Here is a 12,241-nt window from a genome sequence, read left to right on the forward strand (position 1 = left end):
TCGGAGTCAGAGGGACTGCTCTAAGGGTCCTGGTGCAATGCCCAGCACCACATGGTTGGTTCCCTGAGCGCCTCATGACTCCCTAAGTTCTTCTGGGAGAGATCATGTGGGACGTAGATCCCAAGTACTGCAGGCTATGCCCTTCCCTGCCACAAATAGAACCCAACACAATTCTTCATCCAGCTCCCTACAGATCAAGCTCAGTTTGTGTGTGGATAGTCCTTGAAACTCTGCAGCCTACGTATACCTTGGATCTTTGAAGGATGGAATGTAAAATAAGAGAATTTTGAGGGCCAGAGAGAGTGCAGCAGATAAGGAGCTTGCTTTGCACTTGGCAGACCCTGGTTCAGTTGCTTGCACAGCTTATGATTCCCCAAGCACCCCCAGGAGTGATCCCTAACACAGAGCCAAAAGCAAGCCCCAAGACGGCTGGAGCAATAGCACAGAGAGCAGGGCGTTTGCCTTGCACGTGGCTGACCCGGGTTCGATTCTCAGCATTCCATATGGTCCCCTGAGTGCAGAGCCAGGAGTAACACCTGTGCATCACTGGGTGTGACCCAAAAAGTAAAAAAAAAAAAAAAAAGCAAGCCCTGAGCATCAAGGAGTGTAATCCCAGTGTCCACCCCCTCCCCCCAAAACGCTCAGAGAATTTTTATACAATCAATAAAGATAAATGTAGTAGTTTCTCCTTTCTGTTAAGGAAACAGACTTTGTTTCCTTGACAGCACAATAGCAACATTTATTATCTGTATAGATGAATAAGATTTTTTTTTGCTTCTCCATAGTTCTCTGATCTTACCATTTTTCTGTAGCTTCCAAATAAGTGTGTTTTCTTTTGCATAGAAAGATGATGTCAAGAATCATAAAAATGTTTTAAAGATGAATTCTTGGGATGCTATCTAGAGGTTTCATTTGATGCATTTCCAGTAAAACACCTGCATTTTTTTATAGATAATTTATGTACCAACAAGATACCAGAGAAAGATGTGGAAAAGTGAATGGAAAGAACACAATTCACTGTAATGTTAACCATTGCTAATCAGTGGAGAGCTATAGAGATTGGTTCATGTTTAGTTCCTTTTTCATTACCAAAGTACCAACCAGCAAACATAATCACCAGTAGTGGAGATATTTTCAGTCTTTTTAAAAACATTGTTGGCGTATTTATACAGTTCTATTCATATTTCAAAGGCATTTCATGTCATTCTGCATTTCTTACTTAATTCTATATACACACATATCAAATTTCCAAAAAATGATATTTTAAGCTACTGTTATTTTCCATCAAGCACATGTACAGTTTCTTTATTCTTGATGTATTATCTCATGTATGTAAACAATACTGCAATGAACATCTTTGCACATTAATTTTATTCTGCATCTAAACTCTTGGAAATTGAATTAAGACAAGCAACACCACATCAGTTAAAATTTTTGACAATATACCACTGCTTTCCAAAAGAATTTCACCAAATTGTCATCTCATTATAACAAATTCTCATGGATTTAAATCATTGGTACTAGAGGTATGGTACCTCATTGGCTGTTGATAATCCATAGATTACAAACATAAGAATTCAATTAGCTTTGATGTTACCATTCAGATTTAAATTTAGGACTGTTTCTAGGAGAACAAAAATAAATTAAAAATGATCTTTCTGTGGATTTGTGGACTGGAGCAATAGCACAGCAGGTAGGGCGTTTGCCTTGCATGTGGCCGACCTGGGTTCGATTCCTCCATCCCTCTCGGAGAGCCCCGCAAGGTACCGAGAGTATCCTGCCTACATGACAGAGCCTGGCAGGCTACATGTGGCATATTCGATATGCCAAAAACAAAAACAGTAACAAGTCTCACAATGGAGACGTTACTGGTGCCCACTCAAGCAAATCGATGAACAATGAGATGACAGTGCTACAGTGCTGTAAATTTGTAGCAATTGCAGTTAAAACAGGAAAAGATCAAGTCTTGCAGTCCCCATGTGCCTGCACTAGAGGCTCTGTGACTGAAGCAAAGGATAGGCCCAGTTTCTCAGCTTGATGTCTCCCAGTCGGCCAGCATCAGACACCCAGGCTTATATATTAACCCAACTTACAATAGACTGACAAAGTAATTTTCCACCCTCACCCCCACTTTTGGATTTCCTGTTAATATAAAATTTTTATAGATTCTTCTCCCTCTTAAAGAAAAATGAAATGGGGGTGAGGTGGAGACTTGGGATCACAGCCATCCATATTTTGGGGGCGTTTTCTGGCTCAGTGCTTGGCCCAGCACTACTGGTGCGGCGGGGGTTGGGGGTGGGGCGGTGTGCCATCCAGTGCCAGAAATTGACACAGGCCTCCGCATCCTGCACTCGGGTAGTTGAAATATCTCCCAGTCCACAATTTTTTTTATTAATTGCAAGCATTTTGATATGACACTTCATGTTTAAGCTGTTCCCCGTCTTCTCCTCTCCATGGTCAAGCTCCCTGTAAGAATCATTCTTCAGGACTTTTAGATCTGACTTCTGCTCTGTCACACTGATAAAACAACCTTACCTTATGCCTAGGCACTTCTGTTGGCCAAATGTCACATGTACTTTCTTCTTTTTCTTTAAATCTTCTTCTTCTTTTTTGTTTTTTGGGAGAAGCCACATTTAGTTACGTATGCTTATACTCAGAGATTACTCCCAGCTCTGAGCTTAAGGATCATTCGTGGTGAGGCTTGGGGAACATATGAGGTGTCAGGGATGGAATCCAAGCCAGCTGTGTACAAGGCAATTGCCTACCTATTGTGCTATCTCTCTGGTTCCAACATGAACTTTCTTATGAAAATTTTTTTTGTTTTGTCCACACCCAGTAATACTCAGAGATAACTCCTGGCTCTGCACTCAGGAATCACTCTTAGTGGTGCTCAAGATACCATATGGGGTGCTGAGGATCAAACCCAAGTTGGCCACATGCAAGGTAAGTATTCTACCCATGGTACTACTCTTTTAAAATATTTTCTCTTTTTAAAATATTTTCATGGTGTGTGTGGGGGGGGAACATTCCTGACGGTGTTCGGGACTTACTGATCATTCCCAACAGAACTTGAGGAACAATATGAGGTTGCCAGGGATTGAACCCTGGTCAGTCACATGCAAGGCAAACACCCTCTGGACTGTACTATTGCTCCAGTCCCTTCCCAAGGACACTTTCTACTCTAGCTCGTGAAAGGGTGCTTGTCCTTATAAGTATCCCCTCCCTTATCTTATGAGGAAGCTTCATAGTGTAGTGAAAATTGCAAAGGTCTGAATCTAAATACCTGATACTATGCAAACTACTAATTTTCAGCTAAATTCCTTTTACTGTTTTATTCCTTTTACTGTTTTTAGTTTTTCAGTTTTTTAGTTTTTATTTTGTTTTGTTTTGTTTTTTAGTTTGGTTTTGGACCACACCCACTGGTACTCAGGGTTTCCTACTGGTTTTGTGCTCAGGGGTCGTTCCCAGCAGTGCCTTTGGGCACTATATGTGCTGCTGGTGATTGACAAGGCCTCTACTGAATGCAAGGCAAGCTCCTTAGCCCTGTTCTATCTCTTCAGCCCCAAGGCAAAATTTCTGAATCTCTGGTCTCTGATCTCTGAATCTGGAGTCTCTGATCTCTAAACCTCACACAACACCGGGAGAGATGGAACAACAACTTGGTTAAGAGTCAGGCTTCGAAGACTTATCAGCTGGCTTTGAGATTCAAGTGTTTCAGCTCTGCAGTTTCAGCTCATCTCCCTGGTGTGTGGTTTATATTTATACATGCTCCTCATGCATAAATAGTGGGGCTTTGTGAGGCTTTATTGAGTTACTACCAAGTCCTTTAAGCACTGCTTGGCATAGATTAAGTGCGATAAGAATGTTTGCTGTGTGTTTACAGCTGAAACTCCTGTAAGAGTTAAATGATACGCCAGCCACGTGACTGGCAAGTTAGTCAATGCTCATTTAATCAGTTCCAGCTCCCTGCATTCTCCCCATCTTCCTCCAACTTCCCAGACCTCTCCTTTTCCTGTTCTGTCCATGGCCCCCTTTCTTTCCCTTGGGTGACTTTGTCTTAATCCTTAGCTCCAACGATTCCTTTATAATAAATTGATAATTCCTGAATCTCTCATGCAAAGCCAGGCTTCTTTTCCAATTCTCAGATTAACAAGCCGGAGTTCCTGCTGCTCTTCCCCAAGTGATTTTCCACTGGCATCACTAGTCATCGTCCTCCCACCTCCAGATGTGTTTCTGTTCCTCGGTCCCTCATTCCAGTCAAGCATCGTCATCATGCAGCCAGATTTTTCCAGTCATCCTAGACTGCAGCCTCTCCTTTTCCCCTCCACCCACACTCCTCCATTGTCCCTCCACCCCGGTCCTCTTGGCCAACTGGCTGCCTCCTCCTGCGCCTCCCTCCATCCAAAAAGCTAAGGAATCTTTTACTTCCCCCTTCCCTCTGTTCCCAATTGCCATAGATCCTGTCAGCCTTATTCCCAACTCTTTCAGCAGCTGTCATTTCTGCTCTGCCCTCCTCCAGCCCCCCTCTTCATAACTTCTGACTGAGTTGTATCCCCCATTGCAAAGTCATTTGTTAAAGTCATAAATCCCCAGTATCACAGAAGTTTGTATTGGAGGGTGATATCACATGTTTGTGGTTTTAGAATAACTGGATAAGGGAATGCAGTGTTTTAAGGGGGGAAGGCTGTGCCCTGATAAACCTTGGCTTCAGAGTTTAGGGAGGAAAAGAAAAGAAAGAGTGAAGGCGAGAGGGAGAAGAGATAGATGAGAAGCAATGGGGACCGGTGGTGTTAAGGTGGTGTTAAGGACTGATAGAGCCAAATATCCAAACGAGAGTCAACAACACTGAAATCAAGAGACCCAAATTTTAACAATCAAACTTAGAAAGGGAAGGCTTGGGAGAGGGGGATGAGATGTGGGAGGTAACCTGGGAACATTGGTGGAAGGAAATTGACACGGCTGGTGAGAACCATGCAATATTGTATGTCTAAAAAGTATAAATAACTTTGTAAATCACAGAGCTTTGATTAAAAACAAAATGTCCTCCCAATGTGGAAGAAAGGAAGAGGTTGTACTTGGAAACAGGACCTTTACAGAAGTAATTCAGTTGAAAGAAGCCTTGAGGGTGAGTTTATTGCAATAGAACTGGCATGGCTATCAGAAGAGGGAGACTCAAAGACATGATGATGTGAGGGTCCTGCGAGCCAGCAGCCACCCACAAGCCAGGCCAGAAGAGTGAAGGAGAAAGCAGCTCTGTCGGCACTTGACTTTGATGCCCAGTCTCCAGAGCTATGGGAAAAGGACATGTTTGCTGTCTCACTTGCCCGCTCCAAGGCAAAGATGTTAAGGAAACATGAGCAGACTAAGACCCTCTTTCTCTTCATATACAAGCTCTGCTCCAGGCTTCAGGCCTACCATTTCCTGAGGTGCAGGCTATCTTGATCTCAATGCTACATACAGGCAACCCAACCCCAGTCTCACTCACTCACTTAGAAGACACTTAAACATCAACTGACTGGGACCAAGCTGCATGTTCTTCCTCTTAGCCCCAGAGGACTAAAGATATATGCTGTGTGCCCTTATTACAGAATCCGTGTTGTTGATTTACTTGTCTGTCTCTCCCCCTATACCCAGGAGAGGGAAAATGCTATTTTTTATGCCTTTTCACGCTTAGCACAAAGTAGTTTCAGAGGAGCGATTCAATTTCTTTTTATTGAATGAATAAAGGCAACATAATATCATGGTTATATAGAAAGTTCTTTAAACAGTACCTAATACATAATATGCACTATTGAGTGTTTATTAAATAAATGAACGAAAATATACAATGCGTGCTTTGGATCATTTTTTCCCTGCAATTGCATCTGTTGAAGGCTTGTGTGAGCTGAAATAGGAACATATAGGAAAATAAGAGGCTAGAAAGGCAAAGAAAGTTACCTAGGAAAATCAACTGAAAAGTTTAGTCTTTGCACTGATTCTAACAACTTTAGTCATGGTTGAATTCAAATGGAAAATTTTACTTCCTTCTGTGTTGACCTCATTGGGCTCTGGCTGTGTTGTTCTCTGAGTTCACCACTTCCAGTCAGCTCAAGTAAACACTCCTTCTCAGTGGGAGCCCCTGTGACTGGGCCGGGAACCTTCTTTGGACCTTTGAGTTTTTAACCTCTCCCATTCCTGGTGGAGCTCAGAATCTGGTGGGCACTGAAGCAAATGTGGGTGAGACAACTGTGGCTGGAAGCCTGAAGCGTGTGGAGAGCATCTAGTCTACTGATGAGAATTGAGTATGGCAACAAAGGTTGGCCTCAGTGCCACACAGGCGAGTGGATGCTCGTACTGATGCTTGGGTCACAAAGATGCCCAAGACTTACTTCTTGCCTCCAGGTTATCTCAAGTCTAGCTGCCTACAAGTATCCAGGAACTGTGGGAGGAGGAAGTGGAGTATAGACATAGAGAGAAAGAGAGAAACATGAAGCCGCTGTTATGTGGCAGGTGACAAAAGCCCAGGAACAGAAGTGCTGCTTACATACCACCGGCAGTGGCCTCCTACCTCCAGAACAGTTAGCACAGTTTGAAGTAATGGAATCTCAATTGAAGGGGATATAGTGAAATCTCGGATTGGAGCAATAGCACAGCAGGTAGAGCGTTTGCCTTGCACGCGGCCGATCTAGGTTCGATTCCTCTGTCCCTCTCAAAGAGCCCAGCAAGCTACCGAGAGTATCTCGCCCGCAGGGCAGAGCCTGGCAAGCTACCCATGGTGTATCCCATATGCCAAAACCAGTAACAACAAGTCTCACAATGGAGACGTTACTGGTGCCCAATTGAGCCAATCGATGAACAATGGGACAACAGTGCTACGGAGCTATAGTGAAATCTCTTTTGAAGGCTCTTAATGGGCCCTGCAGGTAAGAATTTCATCTTGGATGGGAAGTGGCAGTCGGGACTGAGAGACCTTCTGACTAAAATTCTTGCTAATCTAAAATGAGCAGACTCTGATTCAGGGGGCAATAGGCCTGCGAACCCCTTAATGCCTTTAAAATCAATGTTGGTTTTGAAGGAACAAGCACAACACACTGTTGCTGGGCTCTCACATCCTTCTTCCCTGCATTCCCCTCCTCCTCATCATCCCCCATTCATAGCAGCAGGGGCCATGCAATAGCCATAGGGTCTGATCGGTGCTTAGTGAGCATTCTCTAGGCCAGACACTGTTCTAAGTGCCTTCAGAACATTGTTTTATGCACTCCCCTGATCTCAGACTATTCTTTCTCTCATTTTGTGGAAGGAGAAATAGAGGCACTTGAGAACTCCAGTGACTCACTCCACACTGTACAGCTGTTGCAAAGAAAACACTATTTTCCTAACCCTTTCTGGCCTCAGGCACTGAGTCCAGGATGGAAGGATTCACTCTTCACTGGCCAGCACTCTAGAGCAGGAAGGGCAAATACCAGTCCATGGGACCAGTCTGCTGTTCATTTCAGTTCAGCCATAAATGAGATTTAAAAAAAAATACATACACACAACAAAACAGCTATTATATACACACAATGAAAAATCACTCAGCAGTAAGAAGGCAAAATCATGCAATTTTCCACAAGGATGGAACAACAAGGGTAGCATGCTGAGTAAAATCAATCAGAAAAAAAGAGGGACAGACACAGAATGATCTCTCATATGTGTGACATAGATACATAATAAGGGAGTAACAAAAATGGTCAAAAGCAAAAGAACCTGAAAGTTTGTCTACATAACTAAACTTTCCTGCTGGGTGCAGAGCTGGGGGAGATGGGAGGGGTTCATAGGGCTTTGGTGGAAGGAAGCAGATGCTCTAGCAGGGGTTGTAGCATTAGAACGTTGTGTGCATGAAACTACAATTAATAGTGTCGTTAATCATATCACCTCAGTAAGAGTGGAAGAATGGGCTGTGTTGACAGTACAGCAGGTAGGGATTTGCCTTGCATGCTTTCAACCTAGGGCAATAGTACAGTCAGCAGGGTGCTTGCTTGCATTCCTGAGTCCCCCAACGAATGATCCCTGAGCACAGAGCCAGGAATAGGCCCTGAGCACCGCCAGCTGTGCCCCCCCCCCAAGAAAAAATTACATGAAGTTCAAAGTTCGGTGTCTGCACTAACTGAATGATCGAGCAATTTCACTCATAAATACAGGCTATAACTGACAAACAGATAAATACAAAGAGGCAGAGCAGAGGACAGTGAGTCAAGGTTACCTTGGGAGAGGGGGTCATAGAGGGGACCTGATAGAAGAGTCAGAGACAAACAAATAAGTTCACTGCCTGTAAGGAAAGTTGGCCTGAAACCAGCCTCACACATTTTCTAAGAAATGGCTGCTCTTGTGCTTCAGTAGCAGGATTGATGTCCACACTTGAAGCTTGAAACACTGACCATGTGTCCCTTCCTAAGGCAGCTATGTCTCTGCCTGCCCAAGAGCCCGGACTGGCCCCTAGAATAGCTTCCTCGCCACTGCTGCTTTCGTCTCTAAGCAAAACTCTGCCCCCTGGTTTCCCAGAGCTTCAAGTTCCCTTCCACGTAAGAAACTGCAGACTGAGGGAATCAGAGTCACCCCAAAACACTCAGACCCTCAGTACTCCCAAGTTCCCCTCTCAACAAACAAACAAAATTCTTACTTTGCTTACGTTTTTTAAAAAAATTATTCTGCACCAAATAAACAGTAGTTCTGCTCATATGTTCACCCAGGTGCTTATTCATGCCAAGAGCATTGGTGCCGCCCCTTGGCCCATACGCTTGCCAGGGTGAGAGAGTGGGAAACAGAATAGTCAACAGTTACTTCTGGTCTTAAAGCTCCACTTGATAGGCAGACACAGCCATTGAACTTGGAAGACTCTGAGTTCAGATCCTGGCGCTTGTATTTCTGAGTTCTGACTGCATGCAGAAACTTGCCTGAACTATGAAATTCCGAAAGGAAAGGGGTTGCTCTTACATCCTGCCCATCTCTGTTAGGTTAAAATATAATAGTCTTGTGTGCAAAGGGGGTTTCACAGGGCAAGGCAGAGAACTAACCCTTAAAGAATTATTAACTGTTGTCATCACTATTGGTTTTGGAGAATCTAACCAGGCTTTATTCTGGGCCAATCAAGTTGATGAAACTTTAGAAGTACACCCCCTCCTTGACCCTCGTGTATCATCACTTTTTGAAAACTTAATGCCAGGAAAAGTTATACTATTTTTAGTCCCCTTGGTCTTCCAAGAACAAAAATAATTTGAGTCAGAGGATAAAAAGGAAAAAACAAGAAGAATTTTCCTATACCAGGTTCCTTTGGGGTCGTGACAAAGTGCTAGCAGAAAGAACAGGACATTGGCAGGGTGCTGGAGAGAGGGGCCTCACGTGAGGGGCCCACATGCTTGAGCCCAACATCAGGCCTTTGGAATGTTGAGAATCATGCGATACTCCTTTGAGAGAAAAAAAATCATAGGCACAGAATGTTCAGAAAAATATCTTTCTTTTTTCTTTCTTAAGGCAACACATTATGTGTTTTTGTGTGGTTTTATAATGAAAGAATTAGCAGAGATAGGCATGAGGAGAGCTGGACCAGTGTAAGAAGGAAGACCATGTGTGTGATAATTTTGCAAGGATTTGAGCCCTAGCTCTGCCCTTGCCATTTGTGTGACTTGAGATAGGTGTTCCTTCCTTCTACCTCAGTTTTCCTGATTTGTGACTAATTATATGTCAAATAATGAACAGAAATGGTGCTATATGTGTATTAATTAATGTATATGCTTTCTGCTGTAATGAAGTTGCATGAAAGTATCCCTGTACTTGGCAGATTTTCTTTTTATAGGTCAATTATAACATAGGCAGATAATTCCATATTTAAGTTGTTCTAAAAATCTTTGCCATAGTTAGACAAAGCAGCAGCAGAGAGAGAGAGAGAGTACAGCAGGTAGAGCAATTGCCTTGCACACATCTATCCAGGTTCAATTTCTGGCATCCCCGGGAAAGCCCTGAGAACTGCTGGGTGTGGCCCAACACCCCTGCTTAAAAATAATAACCCAGAACACCCAAATCATTGCCATTGACATTTTTTAACTTATATATGTGGCAACTTAACCAATATGGTTAAATATATAACAAGACTTTATACCTTTAGCAATATCACAGAATTAACTTTTATCCTAAGTCCTCAATCTTAGATAGGTTCTAAGTCTTGGATAGGTTCTTAGAAGCTGTCTTTAAGTAAGGCAACATACAATGAAAATACCTTGGTGAATAAATTCCTTCACTCAGTGTCATTAGGTGTTAGTTTTTTCATATCAACACTATAACAAAATAATATTGACTAAAAATATGTTTTAGAACCAAGAGACAGTAAGGCAAGAAGAGTGCTTGTCTTGCACTTAGCCAAATGGGTTTGATCCCCAGCATTCTATATGGTCCGCTGAGCTCTGCCAAGAGTGACCCTAAGTGCAGAGCCAGAAAGTAGCCCCTGAATACTGCTGGTTGTGCCCCTAAAACCACATACATGTGTGTATGTGTATGTGTGTGTGTATATATATATGTGTATGTGTGTATATATATATACACACACATACATATACACAATATGTATATACATACACACATATATTTATGTTTTAGAAGGTCCTGTTCTATGTTTTAAATTTAATTTCTATAATCCTAAAAAAGGAAGCAATAAATTATCAAGTATTTCAGATGAAAAAAGTTGCTGTTTCTAAATTGTTTTGATTCTCCATTGACTTTGTGCCGAATTTATTAGTATTGTGCAATCCATAATTCTTTATATACAACTTGCCAACTTTCTCCTTGTTATTTTCCCTAACCAGAATAGTGTAGATAAGAAGTAGGTCAGAAGTGGTTGCCCAGGCTATTTATCTCCTACTACAATGTTTTCTGGGCTACCTCCACCCACACCCAAAATCTGGCACTGGGATTTGATACACAATTAATCCACTGCTGGAGGAGGTGATGTTGGCAGGTAACAGTCACCCATCAGACCCATCATTCCGCTTCTTTTGTTTATTAACATCATAAAGCTTGTTTAAGTGAAGGACCAAATGATGAACATTGACAGATGTTGAGAGCTCAACCTTAACAATGAGAGCCATTACCCAAGGGGACCCAGCATCACGTTTATGAACAAACAGTTAAGAAACTGTCAGGTTTATTTTTAAGTTTTAAAGCAATTCCAAGAATCTGCAAAACAATCCACACTCATTCCCCTCTTTTACTCAAGGTCCGGCCAAACATCATCAGCGTGAGACATTGCAAAGGGCATTCAAGGATGTTCACTCAAGCCTCCCTCATTCTTTTAGATGAATCTGAGTACATTTAGCAATAAGAGATACAAGAGAGCAATATTTCAGCCTCATTATGCCGTTGTCACTGAATTTTGAGTAAGAAAATTTGATTCTTTCAAAAGTGCCATGTGTTCTTCGTTTGCTATTTCCTTTCTGTGCTATTGGCCACTTTCGGAAGAAACATCTTTTTTTTTTTTCTTGTAAGAGAAGCAAAAAACAAGTGTGAGAACACTTTTTTAATGAGTCCAAGTTTGTCCTACTTACATAAAAAGTACAAAATAACAGCTGTCATCTCCTCCGTGCCTGATATATGCCAGGCACTTTATATACACATATCTAATTGCTGCAATTCCTATTGATGTAAATATTAGCACGGTTTTCCAGGGGAGGAAATGAATCTCAGTAAGATGAAGTAAGTTGCTGAAATTGTCAGAGGTGGGATTGGAACTCTGTTCAGTCTGAATCCAAGTTTTTGCTCATTCTATTCCTCGTGACTGATTTTCCCAAATTTGACCTTCAAAACTCATCCAAAATGCATTTCTCATTTTTCCCTCTGCTCTCATGCAAGACAAGAAAAGAGCAAACAGCATCTTGCTGAGGTTTTACATATTGAAAGAATTTCCATTCTTCATTCTATGAATTCTATGAATTTAATTCTTTTGAGATTTTTATTAGATGTAAAGATTTTAATTTTTCAATTGTGTCCTCTTTCAGTCGTACATTCTATCCCTGGGAAATTACAGTTCAGATTCCTTTCCTTCCTTTTCTTCTCAACTTTTGTTTTAGAGCCACACCCAGCAATGTTCAGGGATTATTCCTGGCTCTGTGCTAAAGGATCACTTCCAGCGGGGGTCGGGAGATTGAGTGCTAGGTGTTAGGGACTGAGTGCTATGTGTTAGGTGCTAGGGGTTGAGCTCAGATTGGTCATGTTCAGCAACAGCTTTAACTGCTGT

The sequence above is a fragment of the Sorex araneus genome, chromosome 1, assembly GCF_027595985.1.
Source record: "Sorex araneus isolate mSorAra2 chromosome 1, mSorAra2.pri, whole genome shotgun sequence".
In the NCBI taxonomy this organism is placed as follows: Eukaryota; Metazoa; Chordata; class Mammalia; order Eulipotyphla; family Soricidae; genus Sorex; species Sorex araneus.